At 46.3% G+C, this 20,571-nt stretch overlaps 1 protein-coding gene across 10 annotated transcripts in view; it reads right to left on the bottom strand.

Annotated features, from left to right (window-relative positions):
- Positions 1 to 6,173: 6,173 nt before the first annotated feature.
- ZNF207 (zinc finger protein 207) overlaps positions 6,174 to 20,571 on the bottom strand; it is a 29,307-nt gene continuing 14,909 nt past the window's right edge. For 3 of the 10 annotated variants that reach the window (XR_012226988.1, XR_012226980.1, XR_012226989.1), the window contains one exon: positions 6,174 to 9,480. The gene's annotated coding sequence lies outside the window, so the exon portion shown is untranslated. The remainder of the gene's footprint in view (positions 9,481 to 20,571) is intronic. The other 7 variants (XR_012226987.1, XR_012226986.1, XR_012226983.1 and 4 more) reach the window with 7 other exon arrangements.

The raw sequence follows: 20,571 nt of genomic DNA on the forward strand, positions 1-20,571 counted from the left end.
ACCTCAGGCGACTGTTTGTGGCGTGCTTGCAGAAACGGCTTCTTTCGCATCACTCTCATACAGCTTCCCCTTGTGCTAAGTGCGCTGTATTGTTGACCGATGCACAGTGACACCATCTGCAGCGAGATGATGCTGCAGGTCTTTGGAGGTGGTCTGTGGATTGTCCGTGACTGTTCTCACCATTCTTCTTCTCTGCCTTTCTGATATTTTTCTTGGCCTGCCACTTCTGGGCTTAACAAGAACTGTACCTGTGTTCTTCCATTTCCTTACTATGCTCCTCACAGTGGAAACTTACAGGTTAAATCTCTGAGACAACTTTTTGTATCCTTCCCCTGAAAAGCTATGTTGAATAATCTTTGTTTTCAGATCATTTGAGAGTTGTTTTGAGGAGCCCATGATGCCACTCTTCATAGGAGAATCAAATAGAAGAACTACTTGCAAGTGGCCACCTTAAATACCTTTTCTCATGATTTGATACACCTGGCTATGAAGTTCAAAGCTCAATGAGGTTACAAAACCAATTTAGTGCTTCAGGAAGTCAGTAAAAAGTAGTTAGGAGTGTTCAAATCAAGAAAATGATAAGGGTGCCCATACTTTTGCACCGGTCAAATTTTGTTTAAATGCAGATTTCACATTTTCTGTTAGTAAAATAAACCTCATTTGAATCCAGAAATATAACTGAGTTCATCAGTTATTAGATATACGAGACTGAAATAGCTGTTGCAAAAACCAAAATTGTTATAAAGAAAAAAGGTTAACATTAATAGGGGTGCCCAAACTTTAACATATGACTGTATAACCAGAAGTAATTAACATCTGTCTTAGACTGCAGCTCTCCACACAGGTCATGACCTTACGTTATCCTGAGAAGGCAGTCTCCTATCTCACCAGGGGGGCTTTCCTGAGAACCACACAGTGGTAACATTTCACACCTCTTAGCTCTTTTGAAGAAGAGCTGCCAACTGGAGAATGACACTAATCTATGAGAAAGGTTACACAAAGAGTTTCAGAGAAAAAAAATAATGTATTCATTGGTAAAATAGCCATGGTCCAGTCACAAACAAGGAATTAGAATATTAACATGAGAGGCTGGCCTAGAAATTGGATTCCCAAGTTACATCTATAAATTAGGCCTACACACAAAGAAAAAGGGTTCACAGTGAGGGACAGCCTAGCTGTCGTGCTCCATTTCATGTTCCACCCCTCCCTCGGGGACAGAATAACAGACTGCAAAGTTCGATTTTGCTGTAAGATTTCTCCCTTTTATTTTCTCACTGTTTTGCATATTTGTCACTTTTTATTTCCATTTTTTTATATTGTTTTTATTGTAAGCACTGAACCTTTTCTATTAAAGCTAAAAACTTTAAGTCTGAACCTTGTTGCTCTAAAGAATCCATAGCCTTACAGTGTGTGATCCTGGTGACTGGCAGACAGTAGTAGTAGTACTTCCGGGACTCACCGCCCGTGTGTTCGGTGAGTGGTGGCAGCGTGTATGAGCGGGGTGTGTGGTCTGTGTCGGGGTGTGATTTATGCTCTCACTGCAGCATAGGACAGAGGGTGAATGCTGGACTGAGTGAGAGAAGGTAGATTAACCCTTGTAGGCGCAACCCCAAGTCACGTGCTGAGAAGCGAGTACGTGACACAACCATTTTACACAAAGCAGAACATTGCACCAGCCAGAGAAGGCTCTCATGGGGTGAGGCAGTTTACCCATATGTCACGACAGTCGGGTGTCCCTGGACTCCTGTCCCTAATGCTAGGAGTGCCCTATCTTGCTGTTCCCACATTACTCCTGATTGTGAAGACGCTGTGGCCACGTACTTTGCCTTATCTCCTCAGTCTGTACCCTTCTCCCACCCAGGGAAGTAGTATTGTACCGTAATACACCAGACTAACAAGGTAACACAGACATTTAACAGATGAATGCATCGGGGAGTGGAGGATGGGGTTCAACCAAAGTAGGAGAAGAAAGGGAATTGTCACTCAAAACCTAGCAACAGTCACAGATAAATCCACCAAACGCCTTCTCCAATAATAACCACCAACAACCTTCAGCCATGCAGTAGAAGCTAGCTGACAATGAGTGCTAGCCAGGGCCCAGATTATATAGGCGATGGGAGAGGCTAACAGAATAGCTGAGAGCCTTAATGCAGGAAAGCTTCCATTAGCTCTCAACTAAGCAGATTAACCCCTGCACTGCTAAACGAAATCTGCACTGTTTAATAAGAAGGTGAAGTGCTTCCAATCAGTGCAGGAGCAGGAGAAATCAGATGCAGCGGTCTTCTGTCTCCTCTGTCGCGGTAAACCTGTGACACCATAATGCCTAGCCAGCTATCAGATCACATGGTATAACACAGGCAGACAAGAAGGACTATCAGCAATATAAAACCTTAGGCAGGAAATGCCACAGACATTTTGTGTTGAATCTAGATGAGAGAATGTCAGAGCTCAGAGATCCAGAATAGTAATAGAGGGGGAAAAAAAAAAGCCATAAACCACTGAAAAAACTGAACAGCTAGTGTGTGACAGCACAGCATCTGTTTACCCACATATGTGGTGGTTAAAAGAATTAAAAAGGGGTTGGATGAAGCCCTGGGTTACTTCACGGTGTTGCACACGCCTTTTCAAGGAGTTTGGAGGTTTTGTAGGAGTTGCAATTCCCAATGAGCCTATTTGATGCAAATCGAGTTTTTGGAAAAATTCAGCGAAGCTGTGGAATTTGAATTTCAAGAGATAGATTGGCTCATCTCTAGCATTTTTTGTAAAAGATGCACACTTTATTTAGATCTGTGATATTATATTAAAACTGTCTAATATCCTGAGATGTAATAAAACCCTTTTAAACCCCTTTCTGCCATCTGACGTACTATCCCGTCCATGGGCCCCGGGCCCCTATGCCCATGGATGGGATAGTACGTCATAGCAATCAGCGGCGCTCACGTCGTGAGTGCCGCTGATAGCAGCCGGGTGTCAGCTGATTATCACAGCTGACACCCAGCACTGTCAGGGGTGGTCACGGACCGCCCCCGACACAATAACCATTGGCACACTGCGATCAAACACGATCGCAGTGTACTGGGGGTTTAGGGAAGCATCAGCAGGGAGACGGCGGCCTCCGTGCTTCCGAGCCCCCCACAGCAGCGCGATGTGCAGTGCTGCTCTGGGGGCTTCCTTCCCTGCAGGTCCCCGGATCCTGATCTGTCACAGCGATCTGTGATGTGACAGATCAGCGATCTGTCACATGACGGTTATGTTCCCCCTGGGACAGTGTAATAAAGTAAAAAAAAAAAAAAGTGTAAAATAAAAAAAATCGCTAAATAAATTAAAAAAAAAATATTCCCTAATAATTTCATTTTTTGGAAATAAAAAAAAAAACATAAGTAAACATTTGGCGTCGCCGCGTCCGTAACGACCCGCCCTATAAAACTGTCCCATTAGTTAACCCCTTTAGCGAACCCCTTAAAAAATAAAAAACAAAGCAAATAATAATGCTTTATTATACCACTGAACAAAAAGTGCAATAACGCGCGATCAAAAAGACGCATATAAATATCCATGGTACCGCTGAAAACATCATCTTGTCTCACAAAAAAACAGGCCACCACACAGCATCATCAGCAAAAAAAATAAAAGTTATAGCTCACAGAATAAAGCGATGCAAAAATAATTTTTTTTATATAAAATTGGTTTTATTTCATCAAATCGCCAAAACATAAAAAAAATGACATAAATGAGGTATCGCTGTAACCGTACTGACCCAAAGAATAAAACCGCTTTATCAATTTTACCGCACGGGAACGGTGTAAACGCACCCCCCAAAAGAAATTCATGAAACGCTGGTTTTTGTTCATTCTGCGTCCCAAAAATCGGAATAAAAAGCGATCAAAAAATGTCACGTGCCCGAAAAGGATACCAATAAAAACGTCAACTCGTCACACAAAAAATAAGACCTCACATATGACTCGGTGGGTCAAAATACGGAAAAATTATAGTTCTCAATAAGTGGTGATGCAAAAACTATTTTTACAATAAAAAGCGTCTTTTAGCGTGACAGCCGTCAAACATAAAAACCGCCATAAATAGTAAATCAAACCCCCCGATATCACCCCCTTAGTTAGGGAAAAATAATAACATTAAAAGAAAATGTATTTATTTCCATTTTCCCATTAGGGTTAGGGTTGAGATTAGGGTTAGGGGTGTGTTGGGGTTAGGGTTGGAGTTAGAATTGGGGGGTTTCCACTGTTTGGGCACATCAGGTGCTCTCCAAATGCAACATGGCGTCTAATCTCAATTCCAGCCAATTCTGAGTTGAAAAAGTCAAATGGTGCTCCTTCCCTTCCAAGCTCTGCCATGCGCCCAAACAGTGTTTTACCCCCACATATAGGGTATCAGCCTACTCAGGACAAATTGCAAAACAGCTTTTGGGGTCCTATTTCTCGTTACCCTTAGGAAAAAAAAAAATTGGGGGCAAAAACATTTTTGTGGAAAAAAATACGATTTTATTTTCACGCCCGGGCGTTATAAACTTCTGTGAAGCCCTTGGGGGTTCAAAGTGCTCACCACTCATCTAGATAAGTTCCTTAGGGGGTCTAGTTTCCAAAATGGGGTCACTTGGGAGTTTCAACAGTTTAGGTACATCAGAGACTCTCCAAAGGCAACATGACACCCGCAGACCATTCCATCAAAGTCTGCATTCCAAAACGTCACTACTTCCCTTCCGAGACCCAACGTGTGCCCATACGGTAGTTTTCTCCCACATATGGGGTATCAGCATACTCAGGACAAATTGGACAACAACTTTTGGGGTCTAGTTTCCAAAGGTGTCATTTATGGGGGGTTTCCACTGTTTTGGTACATCAGGGGCTTTCCGAACGCGGCATGACGTCCAATCCCAATTCCAGCCAAAAAAGTCAAATGGCACCGCTTCCCTTCCGAGCTCTGCCATGCGCCCAAATAGTGGTTTACCCCCATATGTGGGGTATCAGCGTACTCAGGACAAATTGCACAATAACTTTTAGGGTGCTGTTACCCTTGGAAAAATAAAAATTGGGGGTGAAAAGATCATTTTTGTGGGAAAAATACAATTTTTTAATTGTACGGCTGTACGTTATAAACTTCTGTGAAGCCCTTGTGGGTTCAAAGTCCTCACTACATATCTAGATAGGTCCCTTAGGGGGTCTAGTTTCCAAAAAAGTGTCACTTGTGAGGGGTTTCCACTGTTTAGGTACATCAGGGGCTCTCCAAAGGTGACATGGCGTCCGATCTCAATTCCAGCCAATTTTGCATTGAAAAAGTCAAACAGCGCTCCTTACCTTCTGAGCTCTGTCATGCGCCGAAACAGTGGTTCCCCCCCACATATCAGGTATCAGCGTACTCAGGACAAATTGCACAATAAATTTTGCAGTCCAATTTCTCCTTTTACCCTTGGTAAAATAAAAAAAATTGAACCTGAAGTAATTTTTTTGTGAAAAAAAGTTAAATGTTCATTTTTTTTTTTTAAAACATTCAAAAAATTCCTGTGACGCACCTGAAGGGTTAATAAACTTCTTGAATGTGGTTTTGAGCACCTTAAGGGGTGCAGTTTTTAGAATGGTGTCACTTTTGGGTATTTTCTATCATATAGACCCCTCAAAGTGGCTTCAAATGTGATGTGGTCCGTAAAAATAAAATGGTGTTGTAAAAATGAGAAATCGCTGGTCAACTTTTAACCCTTATAACTTCCAAACAAAATAAAATTTTGGTTCCAAAATTGTGCTGATGTAAAGTAAAAATGTGGGAAATGTTACTTATTAATTTTTTTGTGTGCCATATCTCTGTGATTTAAGGGCATAAAAATTCAAAGCTGCAAAATTGTGAAATTTTCGCCAAATTTCCGTTTTTTTCACAAATAAACGCAAGTTATATGAATGAAATGTTATCACTAACATGAAGGACCATATGTCACGAGAAAACGATGTCAGAATCACCGGGATCCATGGAAGCTCCAGAGTTATTACCTCATAAAGGGACAGTGGTCAGAATTGTAAAAATTGGCCCGGTCATGAATGTGCAAACCACCCTTGGGGGTAAAGGGGTTAAGCTAGGCCTAGTTCTCTTTATGAAGGCTGGAAACGATGGTTGAGATAAAAGACTGAACGCAGGATAGGAGACAAATAACCACCAGGATCCAAGAATGAGTTTTCATACATTTTTAATTCTTTACAAGAAATACATTTTTAGAGAAAGATCAAAGTTTATTTCATATAGTTGACACAACAGGAACTAATACACATGCCCCCCCTCCCAGGAGGGTCTCGGCGTGGAGCAGAACCATCACAACCTGGACATCCACTCTAATCAGGGGTGAACAAGCCTGACTAACGCTCCCCTGTAGTCAGCTCCTCATAATATGTAAAGTGCTTCTGATAACAGGAAGAAGGCTTGGACTGGTCCATGGGAGAACAGGAGAATCCTCTGGTGGGCCACCACCGAGCAGTACCTGGCTGGCACAATATACTTGAATCACTATGTACAAAGGCAGCATCTTCTTCATTTAACAATCTACCCAGTCCATTGTCATGTACATTTGTAATTAAGGTTAATGTCACATTTGCATGGAGTTGAATGGTGGGCCCTTGTCACCCCAGTCCGACACTTACAGGGAGATATACAGGTAGTGTATTCAAAGCTTTTGTGTGGTGCTGACTCTACGTCCAACCATCGCTGTATGGAGCGGGGGTGTCCGAATAATACTGATCTGATATTCAATCATGTGGGGGTCTAAAGGATGCAGAAAATGGAGGATCTGCTGGTACAGAACCAGCGTCACTGCTGGCCCACATCTGAATGTGTGAATCAACTCAGGGAATGTGCATGGGTTGGGTCGGGGTGTTATAAGAAATAGTTTTAGAATCATAGAATCGTAGAGTTGGAAGGGACCTCCTGGGCCATCTGGTCCAACCCCCTGCTCAAAGCAGGATTCGCTAAATCATCCCAGTCAGATGTCTGTCCAGCCTCTGTTTGAAGCCTTCCATTGCAGGAGAACTCCCCACTTCTCGTGATCCATTTCTAGTTATTGGCTTTAAAAAACTGCATCAACCCATCACGTGCCACGGTTCCCTGACTGGAGGGTCCCATGTCCCTGTATCTTCCCATATTAGATAATGGAGGCTGGCGCTGTACTTGTATCATAATGGAGTTGCCGCTGTATATAATGTACAGAAATGTGACCCATACGAAGAGTTTAACTTTCGGGTCTCCAACCCTCCTTATGCCACTGATACCCATGCGATGCACCTCTTCTCTGCAGTAGAAAGCTCGGTGGAGAATAATTCCAGGACCAAAGGTTCTGATCACCTCAAAAACGTTTCTAGAATTCGACCTTTTCTTACTTTTGACTCTGCAAAAACTCTTACTGTTTCTCTTATTCATTCTCGCCTGGACTATTGTAACTCTCTTCTAATCGGTCTCCCTCTTACCAAACTCTCCCCTCTCCAATCTGTCTTGAATGCTGCAGCCAGGATCATATTCCTCGCCAATCGTTACACCGATGCCTCTACCTTGTGCCAGTCATTACACTGGCTACCCATCCACTCCAGAATTCAGTATAAACTTATTACTCTCACCCACAAAGCCCTCCATGGCTCAGCACCACCCTACATCTCCCTCCCTCGTCTCAGCCTACCACCCTACCCGCGCCCTCCGTTCTGCTGATGACCTGAGGTTAGCATCCTCAATAATCAGAACCTCCCACTCCTGTCTCCAAGACTATACACGTGCTGCACCAGTTCTTTGGAATGCACTTCCCAGGTCAATACAATTAGTCCCCAATCCCCACAATTTTAAGCGTGCCCTGAAAACTCATTTATTCAGACTGGCCTATCGCCTCAACACATTAACCTAATCTATCCCTGTGTGGCACAGCCAAAAGTTTTACCATAACCAGGTTCCCCGCATCATGTCCCCATATGCTTTATGCATCCATTAACCCTCTGTCTGTACTGTTACACACTCAACATTATGGCTGGTCCATACAATCAGGGCAACTGTTACCACCCACCTTTCGTGTCTAAACCTTTCCTCAGACTGTAAGCTTGCGAGCAGGGCCCTCACTCCTCTTGGTATCTGTTATGATCTATGTGATTATTGTTATGCTGTAATGTGTATTGTCTGTACAAATCCCCTCTGAAATGTAAAGTGCTGCGGAATATGTCGGCGCTATAGAAATAAAATTTATTATTATATTATCTGCTGCCGATTGCAATTACCGCTCCCAACCTGTGGATGGAATTTGTTAACTATCCTACATGTGTGCCTTAGAAAGCAACGGTGCGAATACTAAAGAACAGTGCAATGTACAAAGCCCACCACCATAATGCTATAGGACCCACACACCTGCCGAGACGCGCGACTACATGAATGGAACGGGACACGTGGACGTTGCCAAAAGACCATACGCTCCTTGACATCAACCACTCCCAGTGCAGAACCAAGCGGCTTAGGATAGCGCTGGACAATCCCATTAATTGCCATGACTCCTCCCATCCTTTCCTTTTGTACAGGGGTGAAAAAATACACACTGGAGCTGCTGAAGAACCCCAAGGAAATCAGTGGGTGTAAGACCAAGAAGAAGCGTCTGCCATACTGATCTGTGATGGTCGATGCCTTGTAGAACGCCGCTCATCACCATATCTACATAAGGAGATAATACATGAACCCGAGACCCCTCAACAGCTTCCGCTCCAGATGTGGTGTCCTCCCCCTGCAATCTTCATGTAGATGTGAGGCTGTGCAGTCCTAACCTTTGAGTGATGGTCTGCAGCAATGCATGGTCCTGATGCCTCCATGGAGCCAATCCCTCACTACACCCCAGCAGTGAAGCAAGGTACTTACCGGGCCAGGAGGGGCAGCACTCGCCCTGCAGGGTACGGGACGCTCAACCTTAGGAACAAAAGCCTCAAAACACACAAAACACAGGAAGAGAATTAAGAAAAGGCCCCGGGCAGACACACGGCACAGGGGCACCGGACAGGGCAGCGGCTGGAATGACAGGGTGACAGACGGATGAGATGGGTACATTCACCTGAGTCTCCACCTCATGGAGATGGAGGAGAGGATCTGATCTGAGGGCTCATAGAACCCAAGAGGAGCGTAGCAGCTGGGGCACCACATGGAATAAGCTGCCTGTGGACAGCTGCGACATGTCGGGGCTTGTCTTTTATGGGGGGGGGGGGGGTCGGGCACACAGCACAGGTTCGCACAGGAAACGACAGAAGCACAGGGAACATGCACACAGGTTAGCAAAGCAGTGGCAGCAGAAAACGTCACACGTCTATGGCCTACAGGGCTGAGAGAACCAGGGGCTGCACCCTCACCCCAGAAACAGAGTGCAGGTTAGGAGAAAGAAATGTACACACACACAGAGTACTTACAGGAGACGACTAACCTGTACTCCTGTACTGGCAGTGCTGCACGTACTCACTCTTCTCTACCAGTAAGTGGCTGAATTAACAAAAACAGAGACGTTAACGGCAGATCTGTGCCCTGTACACGACCCACCCCGCCGCTCTCAGGACTGATCGGCGCTGCCAAAACATTTCAGGGCCACACGTCTCTCATTCACCAGAAAGCAGCAAATCTGGTTCTTGGTAATTCGAACAGGAGCTATCGACAGGCGCTGAATGGGCAGAACATCATGTGAATGATGATTATCGTGTGGCGATTGCCGGCAATGGATCTGGTCACATTTCGTTCAAGGTGCACCGTCATCGTGACTCAAAACTGCGCTAACATGCAGGCAACACAGCCCAAAATATGAAACTTCGGAGTCAGGCAAAAAGTTGCACACTGGATCCAAAGTTTCCTAACTTTACATGTTCTTTTCAAAATACAGACTACATTGGAAATGGAAGCCCTGGACAGAGTGCTGAACATGATGACTGAGGATGTCATCAGGGGACCTGATGTAGCACAGGATGGTACCAGACCCGTTACAAGGGACCCACCAACAGCAGCCAAGATCATTACAGCTTAATGACACAAAGGCTGGTGCTGGATATAAGGTGTGCTCGCTGCTTTCCCAGGGGTTTCAACCACGGTCTATTCTGTATACTGTACACAAGTTTTAGGCAGGTGTGGAAATGTTGCTGCTAGAATGCTGTTAGAACAGCGCCGATGCCCCTGCAATTGTCCCCTTACTCTCTCTGCAGGGACGCCGGTGTGTACACTTACTCCTCCATGCTTCCTTGGCAGCTGTTCACTACTCCCAGGTCCCACGCACGGCACACAGGTCTCCTGGGAGTGAGCTGCTAAAAATGCCCCCAGCAGCTTGAACATGTCAGGTATTTAAGGCACCTTTTATTATTGGGAGGTGCCTTAGCAATTTCAGTTATCAGTCTATATCCTGTTACCTAGTTGTAAGGTCCCCACACCAGTGCTCTCTGTATTTGATCCCATCTGTCCTGCTTAGCTAACTGTCTGCACCTGATCCTGCCTGTCCTGCTGTGCGTAAACCTGATCCCGTCCTGCCTGTGCATAGCCCTGTTCCTGATCTGTCTGAACCTGATCCTGTGTACCACCACCAGTGATCCTGTACCAGTGGCCGTCCCATGTTCCTGTACTACTCCTGCTTGTGCCTGATCCCACAATATGTCTACCTGCAGCATACATCCTGCTAACCAATTCCGGGCCAGTACCACTTTCCTGTCTCATTAGGGGTCAGCTGCCACGGCTCCACGATCCGAACTGGAGTAGCATCTGGCATACTCCCAGGTTCAAGTCTAATCATACCATCAGGGGCTCTAGTGAAGATCCAAGTGTTCGCTTACTTACGCCCCATCAGGCTCTCCCCTGACTGTGGCACAGTGTTTCCACAACCAAGCTCGTAACATAATAGAAGTGTTAATGGTTTTTAGTAATCAACACAATGGAAAGGGAAGAGAAATGTAAATCAAAATTTTTGACTGTCCTTTGCCTTCATCAGTTCTAGGTACAGTCTAGTTTATGAGTAACTATACCAAATGGGACAATGATTACCATTCTCATATGTTAGTGGATAAAATCAGTCATTAACAGACAGCTGTGCAGGAGGCTTAAAATTTGATGAGGACCAGACAAACTCTGCCACAAAAGGTGAGGATTTGGAGACAGATCATGTGACAGGGCAAACACCATAGCAGGACACCAGGTAGTTACACTGCATCAGCAAAGACTCCCCCAAGAAAGATTTCACAGCAGAACGGAGATTCAGGATGTTCTGTCCAAAAAGACGCATAAAGAAATGGGCAGCATTAAGAATCAGAGGCACAGTGGTTGGCTAAGGAAACTTCACGCAGCAGATGAGCCTTTTCAAAAAGATGTCCAGCACTGCCATCAGCTCAGAACTGGCAGCAACCAATGGGACCCAGGAACGCCTGTTAAATGTTGGGAAGAGTCTGGACACAAACTGTCTCCATGGAAGAATTGGAGCTAAAAACCAAACCTTTCACAAAGAAACAATACCAAGCGATTACACTATGCACAAAAACATATTAACTGGGGTGCAGACTAATTGCAGCAGGTGCCCTGGACTGATTATTACCGTGTGATATATTTCTCTGCAAAAGGCAGATTGTTCCGACTAGGCTGGAGAGCAGCACTATAATGAGGGTCTGGTAGGGTTGTGGCTGCAGTGGAGTCGTATATTTAGTCAGAGTTAGGCTGGTTTCACATTAGCGCTTTTTAAGCGCACGCACGGCCGGGGGTAGCTCCGCCCCCGAGCCGGCTCTCTGCCCGGCGTGCCCGCCCCTTGCTTGTAGCGCCGCCTCCTAGCGCACAGCGGCGCCTGCGATCGGCGCACCCTATCTTTAGCATAGGGTGCGCAGATCGTGCGCAGGCCGTGCGCTAGTTGCGCTTTGACCTGCGCTGCGCACTTTTGACGGTGCGCCGTGCGCGCCGAAATCCGAAAAGTTTGATTTTGGCGCGCACGGCGCACCGTCAAAAGTGCGCAGCGCAGGTCAAAGCGCAACTAGCGCACGATCTGCGCACCCTATACTAAAGATAGGGTGCGCCGATCGCAGGCGCCGCTGTGCGCTAGGAGGCGGCGCTACAAGCAAGGGGCGGGCACGCCGGGCAGAGAGCCGGCTCGGGGGCGGAGCTACCCCCGGCCGTGCGTGCGCTTAAAAAGCGCTAATGTGAAACCAGCCTTAAAGGGAACCTGTCCCCAGGTTTGACCACTATGAGATATGGACATCATCTTTCAGGCCTGATATACTGAATTCTATAATGCTGTATATCTGCCCCCAACTCGACCTGCAAGACAAGAGCAAGCTTTTATTATACTCACTTGCGGGGCCATCCGGCCCGAGGGGTAATGCTGGTCTTAATCCAGCACATCCCTCCTTGCTTCGTGTGGTGACGGATCTCTACGTCATCCACACAGTCTCCCTGGCATATTTCACTGCCCTTAGTATGGCAAAGTACTGCAGTGTGCAGGCGTCAGGAAAGGTGAAAGAGCCCCGGCACCTGTGCACTGCAGTACTTTACTCTGCACTAGTCAAAGCAGAGAAGTACGCCTGCGCAGGGGCGTGATGCCGTGGACTGTGTGTGAATGATGTAGGGATGCATCATCCACCCGAAGCAAGGAGGGAGGCACCGGACCATGACCCTTGATACCCCTAGGACAGGACCGTCCTGCAGGCAAGTAAAATGAATGTGCTTTTTCTTTTCTTGCAGGTCGAGTCGGGGCCAGATCATCATTATAGAAGGCCGTATCTCATATCGGTTAAACCTGGTGACAGGTTTGCTTTAATGGTGTCCTCAATGGCGAGAAATCCAGGCAGATAATTACCATAATATAATACCATCATATAATACCATCAGGAGGCTCCTGATTGGCTTCAAATTTAATGCAGAAGCTGGACAACCCCCAACATCCAAAACAATGTCATTAAGAACAAAGAGTCCTGGATCAGATATGACCACCCACAAAACACTCCACAGTTCTGCACCACCCTATCAAATTATTCATCCTCCCCACATTTCTGCATTGTCCTTCATATCATCTCACACCTTACCTGTCCTCTCCACAGTGCTGCACCGCCCTACATCTCCTCTTCATTCATCACCCTATCCATCCTCTCCACAGTGCTGCATTTCCTTTTAGTTCCTCCTCATCTCTAACTCCCTACCAGTCCTTTCCACTCCTGCACCGGCCTACAATCTCCTCACTTGTCTGCCATTTGACCAGTCCTCTCCAGTGCTGCCCTACATCTCATCTGTCGAGTGGTTCCATTACCAATGCAGTAAAGAGCTGCAGGACCCGGGTATGCGGAAAAAAGTTGTGAAAAGTAATGCAGGTATCATTACAATTAAAGATCGTAGTATCGATAAGGAGAAAAAAGTAGTTATATACTATGATCTTTAATCATAATGATGCCTGGATTACTTTTCACAACTTTTTTCCACATACCCGGGTCCTGCAGCACTCTACTGCATTGGTAATGGAACCACTATATGGGGACCAGGTATGATGGACATAGTCATTTAGTGCTTCAACAAGATGGCCACTGATCGTCCAGACACTTATCTTCTCCGGCTGTCGTCTCACATGCTCAGTGAGCATGTTTAATGACGTCATCTAATAATAATAATAATAAATCTTTATATAGCGCCAACATATTCCGCAGCGCTTTACAGTTTAACAGTTTCAAAACACAAGTCATAAGTAACAACGTTAACAATACAATAATTAAAGCAAAATAAGAGGAAATAAGCCGCCCCTGCTGGTGAGAGCGTACAATCTACAGTGAGGTGGGGGAGATACAGAGTACAGGTGTGTATTTACAATGAAGGTCCAGCCATCTTGTGGGAGTGAGGGATGGATGGAGATAGTGAATGGGCTACACATGCACACTTACACATAGAATGACTTTGATTAGGGAACGTGATAAGCCGCTCTGAACAAATGTGTTTTGAGGGAGCGCCTAAAACTATGTAAATTGTGGTTAGTCCTAATTTCTTGGGGTAGAGCATTCCAGAGGATAGGAGCAGCACGGGAGAAGTCTTGGAGTCGGGAGTGGGAGGTACGGATTAGTGCAGAGGTTAGTTGAAAGTCATTTTCAGAGCGCAGCGATCGGCTAGGCCTATAGACAGAAATGAGGGAGATGTAGGGGGGTGAAGCACTGTGGAGAGCTCTGTGGGTGAGAACAAGTACTTTCAATTGGATCCTATAATGAATGGGCAGCCAATGCAATGACTGACGAAGAGGGAACACGTCCGAGTACCCATTAGCCAGATAGATGACCCTGGCTGCTGCATTAAGTATGGACTGGAGAGGTGAAAGTCGAGTGAAGGGGAGGCCAATTAATAGAGTATTGCAGTAGTCCAGGCGGGAGTGGATTAATGCTACAGTGAGGGTTTTTGTTGTTTCCATGGTGAGAAAAGGGCGGATTCTGGAGATGTTCTTTAGGTGTAAGCGGCAAGAGCGGGCAAGACATTGTATATGGGATGTGAAGGAGAGATTGGTGTCAAACATAACACCCAGATGGCGCGCCTGCTGCCGGGTGTTATTGTGGTGCCACCGACGGAGAGGGAAATGTCAGATTTAGGGAGGTTAGTAGATGGCGGGAGCAGAAGTAGTTCAGTTTTGGAGAGGTTGAGTTTCAGATAGAGAGTGGACATGATATTGGAGACTGCGGATAGACAGTCACTGGCGTTCTGTAGTACAGAGGGGGTAAGGTCGGGGGAAGACGTATATAGTTGTGTGTCATCAGCATAAAGATGGTACTGAAAGCCAAATCTGCTGATGGTCTGTCCAATTGGGGCCGTGTAGAGAGAGAAGAGAAGGGGGCCAAGGACTGAGCCCTGAGGTACCCCGACTGCAAGAGGAAGAGGAGATGACGTGGAGCCAGCGAACAAAACACTGAAGGAGCGGTCAGAGAGATAGGAAGAGAACCAGGAGAGAGCAGTGTCCTTAATGCCTAGTGACTGGAGCCTAGAGAGTAGGAGATGGTGGTCAACAGTGTCGAAAGCTGCAAATAGGTCAAGAAGAATGAGCAGAGAGTGGTCACCGTTACGTTTTGCTGTCAGAAGGTCATTGGTCACTTTGATGAGTGCAGTTTCAGTCGAATGTAGGGGGCGGAAGACGGACTGTGAAGGGTCTAGAAGGGAGTGAGTGGAGAGGTATCGGGTAAGGCGGGAGTAAACTAGGCGTTCCAAAAGTTTAGAGATGAAGGGGAGATTGGAGACTGGTCTGTAGTTTGTGCAGGATGGGTCGAGAGCGCGGTTTCTTTAGTAATGGAGTAACGATGGCGTGTTTGAAGGAGGATGGGAAAATGCCCGAGGAGAGGTTAAAGATTGTAGTTAGGTGAGTTGTGACGACTGGAGATGTGAGGGAATGGGGTCGGTAGTGCATGTAGTCGGACGAGAAGAACAGAGGAGTCTGGAGACTTCTTCTGTGATGGGATCAAATGTGGAAAGTGAGCCATGGGAGATACAGGAAGGGATGGGAGTCACAGCACTTGGTAGTTGGGAGATTTTCTGACGGATATTATTAATTTTTTCTGTAAAGTGGGAGGCCAGGTCATCAGCACAAATGTCTGTGATAGGGGCTTGTGCTTTTTGCCTGAGGAGGGAGTGAAAAGTGTCAAAAAATTTCTTGGAGTTGTTGGCTAGTGAGATCAGGGTGGTGAAGTAGGTCTGTTTGGCGAGGTGAAGGGCAGCGTTATAGGTTCTTAACATAAATTTGAAGTGGATGAAGTCTTCTGGTGTGCAGGTTTTTCTCCATAGGCGTTCAGCACTCCTAGAGCATCGCTGGAGAAGTTGAGTTTGCGATGTGAGCCAGGGCTGTTTTACTCTGTGCTTGGAGGTTCTGAGGGTGAGGGGAGCTACTCGGTCAAGGGTGCTTCTAAGAGTGTCATTGTACTGATGAACAGCCAGATTTGGACAGGAAAAAGAGGAGACTGGGGACAGTGATGAGTGTAGGGAGTCTGAAAGTGAGGGTTAATGGCTTGTAGATTTCTGACTGTGTGGTAGGTAGGAGTGAGCTGGGGTGGGCGAGGATTTGTGAGCGTGAAGGAGAGAATGTTGTGGTCAGAGTGTGGAAGCGGTGAGTTATTTAGGTGGGAGATTGAACAGAGCCGGCCGAAGACCAGATCAAGGGTGTTACCGTCCTTGTGTGTCTCAGAGGTTGAAAGCTGTGAGAGGCCTAGAGAGGTGGTTAGTGATAGAAGCTGGGATGCAGATGTGGAAGTAGGGCTGTTAATGGGGATGTTGAAGTCTCCCAGGATAAGGGTTGGAAGTTCTGAGGACATGAAGTGCAGCAGCCAGGCTGAAAAGTGGTCAAGGAAGTGGGTGGGTGAGCCTGGGGGGGCCGGTATATGACCTCTACTCTGAGGGAGAGGGGACGGAAGAGCTTGATGGTGTGGACCTCAAAAGAAGGGAATAAGAGTGATGGAACTGGGGGGGATGACCTGGAAAGTGCATTGTGGGGACAGGAGTATGCCAACTCCACCACGTCTGTTTGTGGGTCTCAGGGAGTGAGAGAATTGTAAGCCACCGTAGGAAATGGCAGCAGGAGAGAGTGTCAGAATCCTGAATCCAGGTTTCAGTGAGGGCCAACAGATTAAGAGAGTTGTTCAGAAAGTAGTTGTGTAGGAAAGGAAGCTTGTTACAAGCAGACCGTGGATTCCAGAGGGCACAGCTAAAAGCTGGAGATGAGGGAGTGCAAGTAATATTAATAAGATTATTATGGTTTCGATATGAGGTAGGGTAGGGGTTGAGGTTGGGGGGATGGTGGACCAGGGTTGGGGGAGATGTTATCTGGTTTTATATCTCCCACATGTGCACTGCGTGCTGACGGCAGCTGAGTAAGCGGTATCAGGTGTGTAGGGTCCAAGGCGCATGACCCATAGTTATCGGTGCTGTCTGAGTCCTATAAACAGTTCATCAGAGACAGGATACTTTCAGCACTCCTTTGATAAAGCGAGCATGCGGAACGCGCGTCAGGGAAGCTGCCTCAATCCAGACTTTAGATGGGTAAGCACTTAATATATTGCAGCAGTACATGTTTGGGCAGCACATAAGATTACCATTAACACTTGAGTACTTTTCTTGAGCACTCTAATTTTTTCTGCTTGCCCAAGTCTTACATTGGACCTGCAGCCTCTCCTCAATATACCGGCTTGATTCCTCCTTTCCCCTACTGATTTATGTCTTCTCATTTTGATTTCGTTTGAAATTGATGTTTAATTTACTAAAAGGATATTTTTGTATTTTATTACTTAGTGGTCCTTTGCGTCTCCAGTGCTCATTGTTTATGGTATTGTTGGGGTACACCACTTTTGCATTTTTATGACTATTCTATTGGGGGAGCTTAAAAAATACAAATATATATATATATATATATATATATATATATTCGTGCTTTTTGATTGTATTTGCATCTCATCTGTCTACCACCTACGTGTCTTCTCCACAGTGCTGCACTTCCCTACCTCCACCCCCCCCATTTAGCTCATGTTTACCACCCTACCTGTCATCTCTGTTCTGCTAATAGCCTATGAATAAAATCCACTATAATCTGAACCTCCCACCTCCAGGCCATCTTTTGCGCTGCTCCAGTTCTCTGGAATGCACTACCCACAATCAGGTAACATTCGAGTATCCATAGTGAGACTATCACCTCACTAGTATAATTGTTCCCTGCTCTCTCTTCCTAAGTGTTCCTCAGAATCTGTCCCTCCCATCTGCGATTATATTTTGAGCAGGACCCTCACCTCTTTTTAATTAATCTGCAATATCTGATATTGTCCCATTTGAACGGCAAAGTTCTGCGGAAAAGGTTGGCACTAAAAAAAAATATAAATTCATATTATATGGCACCACAAAGCCCTGATCTCACATCCCATCTGTCTGGGATAACATGAAGAGACCGAAGGTTCCACACAAGCCTCAAATACAGGAGATCTGGGCTCAGATGTCTGGCACAACCTCCTGCCGAGATCCTCCATAACCTGTGTACAAGTGACGAGAAGAAGTGATGAAAGTGACAGGTGGTCACCAGATACTGATGATGGAAGTGACCAGAAACTGATGGGATTTACATTTCTCGGTGCTTCATTCACTTTGCATTTGTATTAGGTTCCTACTCTGCAGCATTTGTTCCACACCTGCCTAAAACTTATGCTCAGTACAGTAACAGCCTCCACCATTAGAGGGGAGGCACAGGATAGGGCAGCCTGGATGGGTCCGCAGATGCAGTTATCGGGCTCCACGCTACATGTGATAACGATAGGTGCTGTAGTATGCATGTGTACTAGGCATCTAGACATGCACAATCCAGGCTGGTGAAGGGTCCACATTACTCTTTAATGACTCAGCTGCACATTTCACGTGGCATTGAGCATTACAGTGACTGGGGGGGATGCCCTGAGCATGGAGCTCTATTACACTGACTTTGAGGAGATGGCGTGGTTATACACTGAGGTTCATTACCAAGACTGAGAGGTGTACGGAGGCACATTATGGAGACAGGGGTGAGGGTGCACCAGGAACAACCAGTGTGATTGGTGCATGTTCCTGCATACTGCACCCCCGTCAGCCTCATCACCGTGCAGCCTGGCTGAGTGTGTGTTACGCGAGCCTTTTATAACCGTCAGATCTCACAGGTGGGATATGACCAGACACTGCTGGTACCACCACAATTCATGTCTGTGTATAGAAGGGGGGCACTTCTACATCATGCAATGCTTACAACATCCACACATAAAACACGGGGTAGGGGGGACAAAGATCAGGCAGGTTTCATATTAACATGCTTAATGCTAATAATACTCCTGACAGAAAATGGGGGGCACTTTATGAGCACTATGGCCAACATGGACGACTATCCGCTAAGAGACCTCACATTACAAGTGTTAATAATGACCATGCTATTACCTGACCCATCTATAACAATTGACAACATCACGCTTTCCCCTGTACCCAAGGTCCGCTGCCTCGGAGTAACCCTTGACTCTGCCCTGTCCTTCAAACCGCACATACAAGCTCTCTCTAACCTCCTGTTGCCTCCAGCTCAAAAATATTTCCAGAATCCGTCCCTTCCTCAACCCTCAATCTACTAAAATGCTTGTGCATGCCCTCATCATCTCCCGTCTCGACTACTGTAACATCCTTTTCTGTGGCCTCCCTGGTAACACTATTGCACCTCTCCAGTCCATCCTCAACTCCTCCGCTTCTCTCTTCTGCAAATCTCTTCACTGGCTCCCACTCCCTCAGCATATCCATTTCAAATTACTAATACTGACCTACAAGGCCATCTACAACCTGTCTCCTCCATATGTCTCTGAGCTAATCTCCTGATACCTTCCTTTACGTAGATCCTTCCAAGATCTCCTTCTCTCCTCCACACTTATTCGCTCCTCACCCAACCGCCTCCAAGACTTCTCCCGACTGTCCCCCATCCTCTGGAATTCTTTGCCCCAACATGTCCGGCTATCAACCACATTTGGATCCTTCAGACGGAACCTTAAAACCCACCTCTTTAGAAAAGCTTATAGCCTGCAATGATCCCGCTACCTCCTCATCACTACTGGAGATATCACTTCAACCAACACCAGAACTGCTGCAACCCCCCCAACCTACTGTCTCCTTCCCCACCATCCTGTAGCATGTAAGCCCGAAAGGGCAGGGTCCTCTCTCCCCTCTGTATCAGTCTGTGATTGTTAGGTTACTGTGATATCTGTAATTTGTATGTCACCCCTTCTCATGTACAACACCATGGAATCAATGGCGCTATATAAATAATTATGCTACAGTGTGCCAGCTCAGCCCCACAGGGTTAACAAGTGCACCTGCTCTGCCCCCACACTCTGCCAATTATTGCGCCAACCCCACACACGGAGAAAGCTCGCACATCCTGCTTGCTACACCACATGCGCTCACAGTGAGCGTGCATCATCATATGTGACAAGTTATAGGCAGTAAAAAAGCCAAGTTACACAGTACTGACTACAGGCCGGCCACCACGGAGAGTCTACGGGCAGCCTTACGAGGATGCTGAAAGGAGTAGCTTCAGTGATACAAGACACATCGCACAGTTATCTTTATTGAGCAGCAAACATTGACCACACACACACGACATATCAGCGTCAGAACATGGCTGGTGAAAAACGACACTGACATCTGGACGAGAAGCCCTGGGTGACATAAGACATTACTGGCTAGAGCATCATCTGTTCATCACTGCAGGCAGAGGACTGTCCTAGTGACTGCTGGATTTCAGAGGATTCATACAACGTGCTCAAATACAGTAATGTGGAGCCTGGAGTATACTACTGTGCGCAGACCCCGGAGTATACTGCTGTGTGCGGAGCCAAGAATATACTACTGTGCACGGACCCCGGAGTTTACTACTGTGTGCGGAACCAAGAATATACTACTGTGCACGGACCCCGGAGTAAACTACTGTGTGCGGAACCAAGAATATACTACTGTGCGCTGACCCCGAAGTATACTACTGTGTGCAGAACCAAGAATATACTACTGTGTGCGGAACCAAGAATATACTACTGTGCGCTGACCCCGAAGTATACTACTGTGTGCGGAACCAAGAAT

The sequence above is a fragment of the Dendrobates tinctorius genome, unplaced genomic scaffold (assembly GCF_039654945.1).
Source record: "Dendrobates tinctorius isolate UK_male_01 unplaced genomic scaffold, ASM3965494v1 ptg000305l, whole genome shotgun sequence".
Lineage (NCBI taxonomy): Eukaryota > Metazoa > Chordata > Amphibia > Anura > Dendrobatidae > Dendrobates > Dendrobates tinctorius.